The sequence below is a fragment of the Acipenser ruthenus genome, chromosome 8 (assembly GCF_902713425.1).
Source record: "Acipenser ruthenus chromosome 8, fAciRut3.2 maternal haplotype, whole genome shotgun sequence".
Taxonomy (NCBI): Eukaryota; Metazoa; Chordata; class Actinopteri; order Acipenseriformes; family Acipenseridae; genus Acipenser; species Acipenser ruthenus.
In genome coordinates this window covers 22,422,016-22,435,436 of record NC_081196.1, presented here as the reverse complement: position 1 = coordinate 22,435,436, position 13,421 = coordinate 22,422,016, and the positions used below count along the sequence as shown (strand labels likewise).

General features: G+C 38.4%; 1 protein-coding gene across 5 annotated transcripts in view; it reads left to right on the top strand.

Annotated features, from left to right (window-relative positions):
• Nucleotides 1–13,421, top strand: part of LOC117407339 (rho guanine nucleotide exchange factor TIAM1-like) — an 87,403-nt gene that overhangs the window by 22,724 nt on the left and 51,258 nt on the right. The window contains exon 1 of one of the 5 annotated variants that reach the window (XM_059028710.1): nt 601–738. The exons of the other annotated variants lie outside the window; for them this stretch is intronic. The gene's annotated coding sequence lies outside the window, so the exon portion shown is untranslated. Of the gene's footprint in view, nt 1–600; nt 739–13,421 lie in introns of those variants that run through there. 5 annotated transcript variants of the gene reach the window in all.

The following is a 13,421-nucleotide window of genomic DNA, read 5'->3' as shown; positions in this document are numbered from 1 at the left end:
TAAAAACATCAATCCACTGTGTTGCTATTTCTATTTATTAGAAATGAAATGCCTTTTTTGAATCCTAGATTTTACAGTGTAATTGACACATTTGAAGGAATCTGACCGTTTCCCGATGTTGTTTTTGAGTGAAATGTTAAACCTTAATATAAAAAATGCTATTCCAGGGGTAGAAATGCTACATAGAAGAAATACTCGGTGATGCCAAAAAGCTTTTCCAGTGCACAGTGGTTGTTTAAAAGGAAAGTTTATTGTTTAAATGGCCTGTTCCTGTTTTTGCTACAGTAATTGTGGAAGCCTGAGCAATACACAGTGGCTTTATTCTTTCTCCGAATTGTAGGATCCCAGGTACAGGAAGCTGCCTTTTAACATTCAGAGTCGTTACATGAGATGGGAAGTACTCCATGCTCTAATGGCTTTGCTTTGTTTGCAAGGAGTGTGAAATTAAAAGGGAGATATGGGAGGTACCACGTTTTAAAGCTGAAGAGCACATGTTTCTGCTTGCCATGGATTCCTGACTTGCAAGGGGTAGATCGCTGTAGAGTGTGTGTGAAAGAAAGAGAGAGAGAGAAGGAGGCTGCTAACACACACCCCTAGAGACTAGTCTCATCCTCACATGCAGTAAGGTGTGGGAGTTGAAACAATTGGAATAGAACTTGAATTCTTCCTTGTTGCATTTCTTTTGGATTTACTGTAAACAGTTTTGGAATTGGGTGTCTTGAATTCTACAGTGTAAAGGTAAATCTCTTTTGTTATTTTTCACCCTGTGCCTTCCAATTTCCTTGAACATGGTTAAATACAGTACAAAGAAAGGCATCACAGCTGATTTCGGAGTTATACTAGCTAGGGGCACTTGCTGTTAACTAATTATTACTATACTTCTTAGTTTGGAACTTAGATGGTCTTTTTTTTAATTCATTTTTTTAACCCTCTGCATTGGGAGGGTGGAAGTTCAGTTCCCATCTGTGCCTGTCAGACTGGAACCCAGACTTGTCCAAATGGTGTAGTGTGGCGATACTGCAGTGTTTTGTGTTTGGTTAGTGGTGTAGCTTTCATTGTATTGTTGAGAGTGAGGGAAAGGGGGAGGGTTAAATACTTGTACCTGGGTCAGAACATGCTTGCATTGCTTCTTCATTTGATCTGAAGTAGTCATAACTACTGTAGCAATGAACTACCATACATCACCATAGTTGATTCAAGCAACTGTTTTTGTAATATTAAGAGCCACCCATATACTGAAGCTGATATTTTTAATGATACCTGAAACATGTACTGTACAGAACTTATTTTTGTAATGTACTGTATGCCTTGTTGGCTGATGAATTTCAGAACTGTGAACTACAATATCATGATCTAATCTGCAGTACAATTACATTTTTTAAAAATCAGTTTCTTTGTAGAATAGAAGCCTACGTTTAAAGTTTGACAAACAAAATTGGTTTAATGTTATGAGAGACATACTTCCTTTTCTTGCCCAACCCCGCAATGACAGTCGAAGGGCTAACACCCTTCTTTGGGCTGCTGTTTTACTCCGAATTCTGAGTCAGTAATGATTTGTACAGCACATTTGTATTTTAAAATATAGGACTATTACTCGCTGAGCGTCATAAAGATTAGTATCCTACTGTAAGCAAATGTGCTGTTCTGTAATTCAGTATAGTTTGTTCAACATACATTTTTTAATTGCAGTAAATTAAGCTACTGAAGCATTTTTTTTGTATTTCAGTTTTGTAATGAAATATGATGATGTTTCTTTTTAAAAGAACACAGTGTTGGTCTAGAACTAATATGTGTTGAATTCAAAAATGGTTTAAACTCTGCATTGTTTTCACAGTTGGCTGTCGGAAGCACAACATTAGGAAAAAAAAAAAAAAGAGGTGGTGGGGTTGTAGGTATTTGGCTTGGTGTTACAGTGGCCTTTAACCTCTGCTACTCTAACCTAGGACAAAGCATGTCAGTATAATTATTCTTCCTGCTTGGAAGATCGTTTTAATTTTGGTTTCTGTGTATTATAAAACAAGCCACCTGTGTTCAGGAGTTTTATGGGCTTCATTTTATTGCTCCCTGACCGGAAAGTAATTGAACACCACGTGGAAAGATATTTCAAGCATGCTTTTACAGTATGAAACACACATGAATATTTTTAGATGTTCGCTTGTTAAGACTGATTTTTAAAGAGATCAATACTATACTCTGTTCATAGCTGTGGTTCGTAGTCTCCCAACATAAAAACAAACAGACAAAAAAAAACCTGGATTGCAGCAGAAATAAAAATATCCTGAATTTTTTTTTCTCTTTCTGACGGTAATAGTTATGAAATATTTATCATTTGATTTAACATATGATAAAATAGACAACCAAAAAAAATGGTCAGGCTCTTTATTTATAGTGAATAGAACAGTTACTGTAGATCATTTTGTGGCAGCAGTACCTATCTTGGTTTTAATAATGTGGAATTCAGTTCTAATATTGGATAAAGCAGAGTTTGTTGATGCCACAGCTGACAGTAGTCTGGTGGTGAAACTAAAGCCCAAGGTCTTTTCCTAACATGTTACTGTTGCATGAATACAACACAAAGTCAGCTGATGAGAATAATTAAACAGCTGTTCTGTGTTTTAATAAACATAGGCATGTGTAGGTGTTGGAAGGAGTTAATCCCAGGGCATTATCACAGGTTGAACTTTCCTAGCTGAGTCTGGGGAGTGGTACAGTTGCATGAAGTGTTGCTGGCTGGTATGCCAATCTAGCTGTGTCATAGTGAAGTACAAGCATGATCTCTGTTTGTGATGCAACATAAGATCAGTACTGATTTACTATATTTATCACAATACCAGGTCATGTTTAAATATTCTTTCAGCATTCTCATTCATGCATAGTTTGCTTTCTGAAGAATGACATGCACGGAAGGCTAGACTTTTCTTGTTGTCTGTTTGCATTCCTTTAAAAGTAGATTCAGCTGCAGGGACCCCCCACCCCCACCCCCACCCCCTCCCCCCCCCTCCTTGAAACCTGTTTGCCACTTTATCATTCTGCGAGTCAAACAAACATGCACCTGCTGCTCCCAACAGCTGTATGACTTTGAATGACAGCTAAGTATATCAGGAAGCAAAACAGAGTAAAAGTGGAGAAGCAGCAGCATTCATGCTTGTTCTTGTACTGACAGAATGTAAAAGTAATTACCTGCACATTACAATGGGTTAAAAAATAACATTTCTGAAATGTACAGTACCTACAGTTACTGTATGTACAAACTATCCTATAGTATTTTACATATATTGTACACGACTAATAGCTTTTAAAGTGAATTTAAAGTGTAGAAGTGTGAACTTCAGAAACACTCAATAAGGTAAAGTAAACAAATGATTATTTTTTATGTTGGTTTGAATTGAAGTACATGGGTACGGTTCAGTTCATTTGCAGGCTTATGTGAAACATCCAAAACAACTTGGTTCACACCTGACAGTCAAGAAAATGAAACCATAAAATGGAGACCTTCTCACTGCTGTGTTCAAGCATTTATAGGCATTCATATTTTCAGAAAGTTGTTTCGGATTTGAAACCTCATATATATGTGCCTTGCATAAGTATTCACCTCCCTTGGACTTTTCCACATTTTGTAGTGTTACAACCTGGAATTAAAATGGATTTAATTGGGAGTTTTACCATTTGTTTTACACAACATGCTTAACACTTTCAAGGTGCAGAATATTTTTTATTGTGACACAAAAAATATGTTGCATAAGTATTCACCCCCCTGAGTCAATACTTGGTAGAAGCACCATTGGCAGCAATTACAGCTGTGAGTCTTTTTGGGTAAGTCTCTACCAGCTTTGCACATCTGGATCCTGCAATTTTTGCCCATTCTTCTTGGCAAAATTGCTCGAGCTCTGTCAAGTTGGATGGGGACCATTGGTGAACAGCAATTTTAAAATCTTGCCACAGATTCTCAGTCGGATTGAGGTCTGGGCATTGACTGGACAATTCTAAGACATTCAGGTTCTTGTTTTTAAACCACTCCAGTGTAGCTTTGGCTGTGTGTTTAGGGTCATTGTCCTGCTGGAAGGTGAACCTCCACCCCAGTCCCAGGTCTCTTGCAGACTGAAACAGGTTTTCCTCTAGAATTTCCCTGTATTTGGCTCCATCCATCTTGCCCTCAATCCTGACCAGTTTCCCAGTCCCTGCGGATGAAAAGCAACCCCATAACATGATGCTGCCACCACCATGCTTCACCGTGGGGATGGTGTTCTAAGGATGATGTTCTCAGGATGATGAGCAGTGTTGGCTTTGCGCCACACATAGCGTTTTGCGCTAAGGCCAAAAAGTTCAATTTTGGTCTCATCAGACCAGAGAACCTTTTTCCACATGTTTGCTGTGTCTCCCACATGCCTTTTGGCAAAATCCAAACGGGATTTGATATGGTTTTTCAACAATGGCTTTCTTCTCGCCACTCTTCCATAAAGCCCAGCTTTGTGGAGCGTCCAGGTTATAGTTGTCCCATGGATGGTTTCTCCCATCTCGGCTGTGGATCTCTCCAGCTTCCTCAAAGTTATCTTTGGCCTCTTGGTTGCTTCTCTGACTAATGCCCTCCTTACTTGGTCACTGAGTTTTGGTGGACGGCCTTCTCTAGGCAGAGTCGCGGTTGTGCCATATTCTTTCCATTTTTTAATAATGGATTTAACAGTGCTCCGGGGGATGTTCAAAGTTTGGGATATTTTTTTATAACCCAACCCTGATTGGTGCTTCTCCAGAACTTTATCCCGGACTTGTTTTGATAGCTCCTTGATCTTCATGATGCTGTTTGTTTAGACATGCTCTCTAACAAACTCTGGGGCCTTCCAGAAACAGGTGTATTTAATCTGAGATCATGTGACACTTTAATTGTACACAGGTGGACTCCATTCAACTAATTATGTGACTTCTGAAGGCAATTGGTTGCACCAGAGCTTATTTAGGGGTGTCACAGCAAAGGGGGTGAATACTTATGCAATCAAGACTTTTTTCAGTTTTTTATTTGTAAACAATTTTGAAAAATATGTAGATTTTTTTTTTCCCCACTTCGGCATTATGGACTATTTTGTGTAGATCATTGACAAAAAATCCTAATTAAATCCATTTTAATTCCAGGTTGTAACACTACAAAATGTGGAAAAGTCCAAGGGGGGTGAATACTTATGCAAGGCACTGTATATATATTTTAGCTCAAAGAGCCAGCTGCCCTATATATATATATATATATATATATATATATATATATATATATATATATATATATATATAGTAGCATGGGAGAAGCGAGGCAGAGAGAACACCAGGCGAGCAGCGTTCTGGATGAGCTGGAGCGGACGGGTGGTGGACGAAGAGAGGCCGGCCGGCCAGGAGGGAGTTGCAGAAGTCCAGGCGAGAGAGTACCTGGGCCTGGATGAGGAGTTGTGTGGAGTAGTTGATGAGGAAGGGTAGGATTCTTCGTATGTTGCTCAGGGAGAAATGTCAGGTGTGTGCTACAGTGGAGATCTGCTGGGAGTAGGAGAGGCAGGGGTCCAGGGTTACTCTGAGGTTCTTGGCTGAGGAGGAAGGAGTGAGCGTGGTAGATTCCGGAAGAGATAGAGATCACAGGAGGGGGAAGATGAGGAGGGGAAGAAAAGGAGGTCAGATTTGGAGAGGTTGAGTATGAGGTGATGCGAGTGCATCCAGGAGCAGATAGCAGACAGACAGGTAGAGATACGGGAGGGGATGGTGGTCTGAGAGGGGGGGAGGAGAGGAAGATCTGAGCATCATCAGCATAGAAATGGCATGAGAAACCATAGGATGCGATGAGGGGGCCCAGGGAGTGGGTGTAGAGAGAGAACAGGAGAGGACCCAAGACTGATCCTTGGGGGACTCCTGTTGAGAGAGGTTAGCAAAAGAGGATAGGAGAATAGAGTGATCGACAGTGTCAAAAGCAGCAGAGAGATCGAGGCGAATTAGGACAGAGGAGAGAGAGGCAGCGCGGGCAGAGTTTAGTGACTTAGTGACAGACAGGAGAGCAGTTTCAGTGGAGTGAGCAGAGTGGAAACCAGATTGGTGAAGGTTGAGCAGAGAGTGGTTAGACAGGAAAGCAGAGAGCTGGCAGTGTACTGCCCGCTGAGATGTACTTTTAAAACATCAAAACACATCTAAAAATATGCAACATTCAACATGACACCGTACTTAATACTTTTAGATGTGTCGTGCATTAGAGATTAAATGACTTCCGGATTGGCTAGTCTGCGTAGTGAAGTACAGAATATAAATATTTCGGTTTTGAGGTAGCTGATGATGGCATGGAATAGTAAAACCAATATAAAAAGCCCTTGTTTTTCTCCATGGATATTAAGATACTAAGTTTAATTAAGTTGTTGCTTTTCTTATGTAAATATCTGTTAATTTATATGTTTCATATTGCAATTGTGTTATTATAGTTTTCTGTGTTTTGGAAGACTTCGATATTATCAATATCGAAATACGTGCACGATATCGATATACAATTTTTGTATCGTTGCCCACCCCTAATTTATTATATATATATATATATATTGTAACACGATTGTACCCACTCGGGTTCGTTGCCCCTTTTAAAAATAGACCCAGCACAACAGAGATGGATTTTTCATGCTGACGTGCTATTATTTTAATAAACACAAAAATAAACAGAAACAAAATAAACACCTAACTCCTCTTGGAGCACTAACTAAACAGGATTTTCCCTGCCTAACTCACAGGATGGCTAAGCCGTTTACCTGTCACCACACAAACGACACACGCTTAACACTGCACTTACTATTAGGACTGCTCGGAAGCAGAGCACCATCCTTCTGCCTCCTTCTACTCAGCAGCCCTCAGCAACTGACTGCCTCTCCTTAAATACCCTGCACCTGGTGTTAATTTAACAATAACTACCAGGTGCAGGGGGTAAAACAATTGACAAATTAAATGAAACAATAAAGCAATACAATCAACCAAACAAAAAGGTGCATTCTGCACATGTTTCTCTCGCAGGGAGGTTTTAATCCCCTCCCTGCTGTCTCACACAACCCGCTGCCTTACAATATATATATATATATATGCATGACATCGGGTAGAAGAATTCTGAGTCGGTTGTAGGCCTTTTAGGTATTCACCCCCTACCGATAATGTCACATTTCTTGAATTACAAATAATGTATGCACTTTTATTCAAAGCTGTAGTGGTTAAACTGAACACTGTTGTATGAGGAGGAGGTTAAATGTCAGCAAAACTTGCAAAGAAAATGTACAAAATGGAATTTACTGGTTGCAGAAGTATTCAGCCCCTTAAGTCAGTACTTGGTAGAAGCACCTTTTGCAGCAATTACTGCTATGAGTCTTTTTGGATAGGTCTCTACTAGCTTTGCACAGTAGGATGGTGACATTTTTGCCCATTCTTCACAGGAAAATTGCTCCAGTTCTGAGAAGTTTGTTGGGGATCATCGATGAACTGCAATCTTCAAGTCTCGCCATAAATTGGATTCAAGTCAGGACTTTGACTGGGCCACTCAAGAACATTAATTCTCTTCTTGTTCAACCACTCCAGTGTGGCTTTGGCTATGTGCTTCGGGTCATTGTCCTGCTGAAATGTGAATTTCCTCCCCAATTTCAGAGTCTTGGCTGACTCAAACAGGTTTTCCTCAAGGATTTGCCTGTACTTTGCACCATTCATTCTCCCTTCTATCCTGACAAGCTTCCCAGTCCCTGCTGAAGAGAAGCATCCCCATAACATGATGCTGCCACCAACATGCTTGACAGTTGGGATGGTGTTGACTGGGTGATGTGCAGTGTTGGGCTTTCGCCAGATGTAATGCTTGGAATTTAGACTGAAAAGTTCATTTTTTGTCTCGTCTGACCACAAAACCTTTTCTCACATGTCTGCAGTATCATATATATTATTGTAGTCTGAAACGTCATTGATTTGTAATCAATTATTCTACCTTTTTAAGTATCTGAAATATACTTTTCTCTTTTCTTTTTTTTTATTGATCATTTTGGTACACAGCAGTTTTCCTTTTTCTCAAACTTATATATATATATATATATATATATATATATATATATATATATATATATATATATATATATATATATATATATATATATATATAATCTATATTTATATCTAACTGCAACCAAACGCTTCCTGTAGTTATTGATTAGTCTCTCACAGCGCCGTGGAGGAATTTTGGCCCACTCCTCCATGCAGAACTGCTTCAACTCAGTGACGTTTGTGGGTTTTCGAGCATGAACTGCTCGTTTCAGGTCCTGCCACAACATCTCAATGGGGTTTAGGTCTGGACTTTGACTAGGCCATCCCAAAACTTTAAATTTCTTGTTCTTCAACCATTCTGATGTAGACTTGCTTGTGTGTTTCGGATCATTGTCTTGCTGCACGACCCAGCTGTGCTTCAGCTTCAGCTCACGGATGGATGGCCTGACATTCTCCTGTAGAATTCTCTGATACAGAGCAGAATTCATGGTTCCTTCAATGATGGCAAGGCGTCCAGGTCCTGATGCAGCAAAGCATCCCCAAACCATGACTCTACCACCACCATGCTTGACCGTTGGTATGAGGTTCTTACTGTGGAATGCAGTGTTTGGTTTTCGCCAGACATAACGGGGCCCATGTCAGCCAAAAAGTTCCACTTTTGACTCATCTGTCCATAGAACATTGTTCCAGAACTCTTGAGGATCATCCAGGTGCTTTTTGGCAAACTTGAGATGGTGTCATATTTTTTCTGTCAGACTCCCTCTATATACTACTACAACTCACAAAAAAATCTGACCAAATACAATGTGAAAGATGTGCAAAAATGCAGAAAATCAGACAGGGGGCAAATACTTTTTCATGGCACTGTATATATATAATGTATATATGTGTGTGTGTGTGTGTGTATTAAAAACGTCTTGGAAAAATAACAACCTCTGATTTGGTTAAACAGCATCACATCAATGTGCATGTGTGCATGTGTACATTATAGCGTACAGGGTTAGAAACTCGCGCTCGCCCAAGCCGAATTAAATCTAATGAGGACTAGTTGATGTCTGTGTCTCAGTAGTCCTCTGGGCGAGTACTTAAAACAAATGTACACATATACTCTCATGTTCAGTCTTGCGTTAAAAAAATGCAGGGAAGTCAATTTTCTAACGGGGTGTAGCAGTGGTGAATAAGCATTCACAAATAATGCTTGTAAAACAGTCACTCAGAACTGAAACCTCCCTTCATCTCCCCTGCAATGCCAACCCCACTTAATGACGTTTTACGTTTGTTTTCTCCCTCTGCGCGGGATGCGAAGTTTAACGTTTGAATTTACTGAAACACGTTGCATCTTTTGAAGTAAGTGTAAAGTCATTTTATAAAAATGTGTTGATTTATACTGGATCACGACCCTGATTTAAGATGTCATTAGCAAAGGGGGCCGGTTGTACTAACGATGTCAAACAATAGGTCACATTTTACTAAACATTTTAAAACTAATAAACAAACAATTACCATAATGAACACTATCATAGTATGTTGCTTAAAACATAATAACACAATATTCATAATAAAGTTGAGTTCTTATCTATAAACAGTAACACGTTTAAAGCTTGGGACTCTGTAGCTTGGTGTTGTTTACATTATCGTCAGCATATTTTAAGTGATTGGAAGCTGAAATTACTTTTTTAAAAACACACTTTTCTTATACCAATACAGTACTGCTGAGCGATACTCAGTTTGTTTGAAAACCAGGCTTTAATCACTGATAATAGGTGCACAGGCGGTGATTCTGTGAGTGCTCCAGGGCTCAAGCACCAATTGGGAAAATAAAGTCCCGCATAATGCAAATAAATCACCTGTATCTGTCAAAGTATACTGTGGATACTTCACAAGCAGCGCTTTTTGTATTTTGTATTTGTTATGCTCTCATTAGTATCTAAACCTAGTAGATTAGATATATATATATATATGGGTCCAATGAAATATACGCATGCAAATATTTCATGAGAACCGCACTGGTAATCTATTTTTTATTTATTTATTTATTTTTTCCCTCCATATTAGTCACCTTCTTCAGTGTGGAGTACCTGGGCAGCTTTGCCAACAGCCGCCATATTTATCGCTAATTAAAACAAGCACGGTATAGTGGACAATAATGGGCTACATTCAAAACAAAGATATGGACAATTCGAAAAAAAAAATAGTACACCAATGTAACAGAAGAATTTTAAACAATTTCTTTTTAAAAAAGCAAGAAAATGAAAATACTCGAAGAAAAACACGGACATAAATCTCACAATGTCATATTTGGATTCAGTGGGAGAAACAACAGAATTTTACCAGATACCTGAAAAGACCTGGACATACACCTTTCGAATGTCATTTTGTCAGACAAAAAAAAAATGGGGACGACTTTGACCCAAGTTCTTGCCGAAGCATTGCAGCGTGACCTGCGCAGACATAACTATGAATGCAGCATTTTCTACAGCAAGGTAACGCAGTTTGCACAAACAAAATGAAACTATCTCAGCCAATCAAAAACAGCTTAAAAAGTTGATACCTTTTCTGTAAACCTGTAAAGTGCATGAGGGTACAGTAAAATAACAGAAGGTAAAAGCATCTGTGCCATGCTGTCGTCGCACAATACAATACATTTATTAAGCAAGCAAGCAAGCAAACCCAAACAAATGAATAATACCGTTGCATTTTTAATAAAAATGCCCGGAGAAACCCATTTACTAAGAACATCTACTGTAGCTGACTCAGCAACAGTGAAGCAATGGGAAGCGAGTATCAGAGTTGTTATCACTCTCCAGGTACCAGCTGTAAAGCTTGAGAGCCGGGATTCCAAACCCATGACTTTCTGAAGCAGAGGGGTCATTTCAGTACAGTACATCAAATGGGTTTAATGTGATTGATGCATACTATATGGACGTAAAGTTTTGAAAAGTTAAGAAGCTGGTACTGTGGAAAATGTTTTCATACTATGAATGGCTCTTGATGAAATGACCTGATTCAATTAAAATACATTGGTATGATTATCTTAAATCCATGCACAGTAGTTGTTGCACGTTTGGAACGTACTGTATTGTAGTTTAAACATGTACAGCTACAAATAATACAGTATTGTACAGTGTTATGTACTATTAAATAAGAAAACAATCTTTTACAGTAAGAGCTGACAAAGCCAAAAAAGACAGGAAATTGTCAGGTAAGACCACCACTGCGCTCTTACTTCACCCATGTTCTGACAAGGCTTTCCAGCACACACTGCTTAACTGGTACAGTAGGTGGGTTCACTTCAGACAGCATAGGTAGTCACCACCACTGGGCAGGTCAGTGGGTTGCTAAGGATTCACAAGTTCTCTGAAACAGCCTTTACAGAGTGAGTCCGACTTGCAAAACCCTAAGGCTTCTACAGTAGTATTACAAAAATAAAAGTTACCAATTCTGTTACAATATACGAATAAAACTGAATAAAGCGGTTCATCTCTTAACATATTAATCACACTGCTGCTATATTGTTTAGCATTACATTTCTGCTGTAGACTACGATAAACAATTGATGAATCATTTATCATTACATGTTTGTAGTTATTATTTTGTTTGTTTGTTTGTTTGTTTGTAGTATTTATTGAAGCGAGGTACTGCGTAGCTTTACAGTTGACTGTGTGATCACTCCTCGGCTCAGCTGTAAATCAGTGGCTCATTCATAACAAGCAACAAGGGCGACCGGACGTTCTGACATTTGACCGAAGTGCACAGGCGTATTTTCAGAGTTATGAAAAAACGAACCACGCATGTGCTAAGAAAAGTCCAAAAAACTCGGTAATTACTTGGTTCCACAAAAAGTTCTACCAGCCTACCAAAGGAGGTATTTAAACTCACTGACGTTTTTTAGTTATTTGAGCACAAAAAATTGTCTGAATAATATTTTTTACTCCATTCTGTAACTTTTAAACTACCAAACAGATTTTCAGTCTATACCAAAAGGTATTTTGTTAGGTATTTGGAGATTAACAGAATCTGGAGGATGTTTGGTTGTGCCTGTCAAATCTTGGTAAAAAATAATAATAATAATAATAATAAAACCACTTTTAATTAAGTTGCATTCTAGAAATGTAATTAAATAGGTTGGCTGACAATGTTCAAAACACTTTTAAAGGATTTCATTATTTTGGTTTTATTATTTGGTTTATCAACAATATCAGTCAACAAGTAATGAACACACAGTATTACAGTATTTATTTATTTATTTATTTATTTATTTATTGCTTATTATGTGCTTTTCAGATTTAAGATTACTTCACTCCCTTGACATTCCTAGGACCTGTAGACATGGACTAAGTGGATCAAATAGAGGGTTTTAAGGTTTTGGGCTAATTGTTTAGTGCCTGTTACAACAAGCCAAGGTATTTGTCAAAGGATGGTTTCAGATAAAATGGTCTTTGGGAACAAAGGGCCTGTAACTTACCTGTCACATACTTTAATATGTCAGGGATAAGCCTAGGGGTCTGGTTGTGTACAAGTCAATATCTTTGAAGTTGAATGCCAGGAGTTTTCTTCCCATATTGGGCGTGACATGATTCCTGGGCTCACTCATCTGATTTTATAGTTTACTAATGTAAATTATAATTGTGGGCAATTACAATTGTGGTACATAACGTTAGCCATTTGGGGCAATAATTTACAAAGTTGCAACAGCTGACTGCCAGAATGTTTTTCAGTATCTTATTATTTGAGGTATTGACTTGATATTTTCAAGGTAAAAAGCACTGTAAGATAGTGGTGACCATAACGTTGACCTATGACCAGTGGCGGCTGGTGAACTTTGGGTCAAGTGGGGCATAGGAGAAAAAAAAAAAAAAGAACAAATGCATACAGGACAAGATGTTTTCGCACCGATTCTTGCTTAACATTGAAATTCCACGGTGATTAATATGCCTTGATGTTATGTAAAGCCTTGATGTTTTGTAAGCCACGTTCTGTAATTTTAAATCGTTTTTTGTTTTGTTTACTGTGCAATTTAATCAGTTAAATGTATCAACATTAGCTCTATGTACAATGTTTATTAATACAACTATATTTTAATGAACAAAAAATGAAACATCATATGTATAATTACATAAAGTAAAGCGGTTAAATAAACAGTACTCACCTACTTATACAGGAATTTTGCCCAACGATCATTAAGGGCAGCAGACTTCTCAATGGTTCTCTTGTTGAAATAGGTATCTTGTGGATCAGCTGTTTCTCTATTGACAGCATCACCAGTCGTTGTTTTAACCATATCACATAGTCCATATCATGTAGTCCAATATCTCTTTATTTAGGAGAAAGGCGTCTGACAAATAAATAATAACATTATACAAACTGTTACATCAGACAATCAATCCCTTCTTTCAGACCTATGCCAT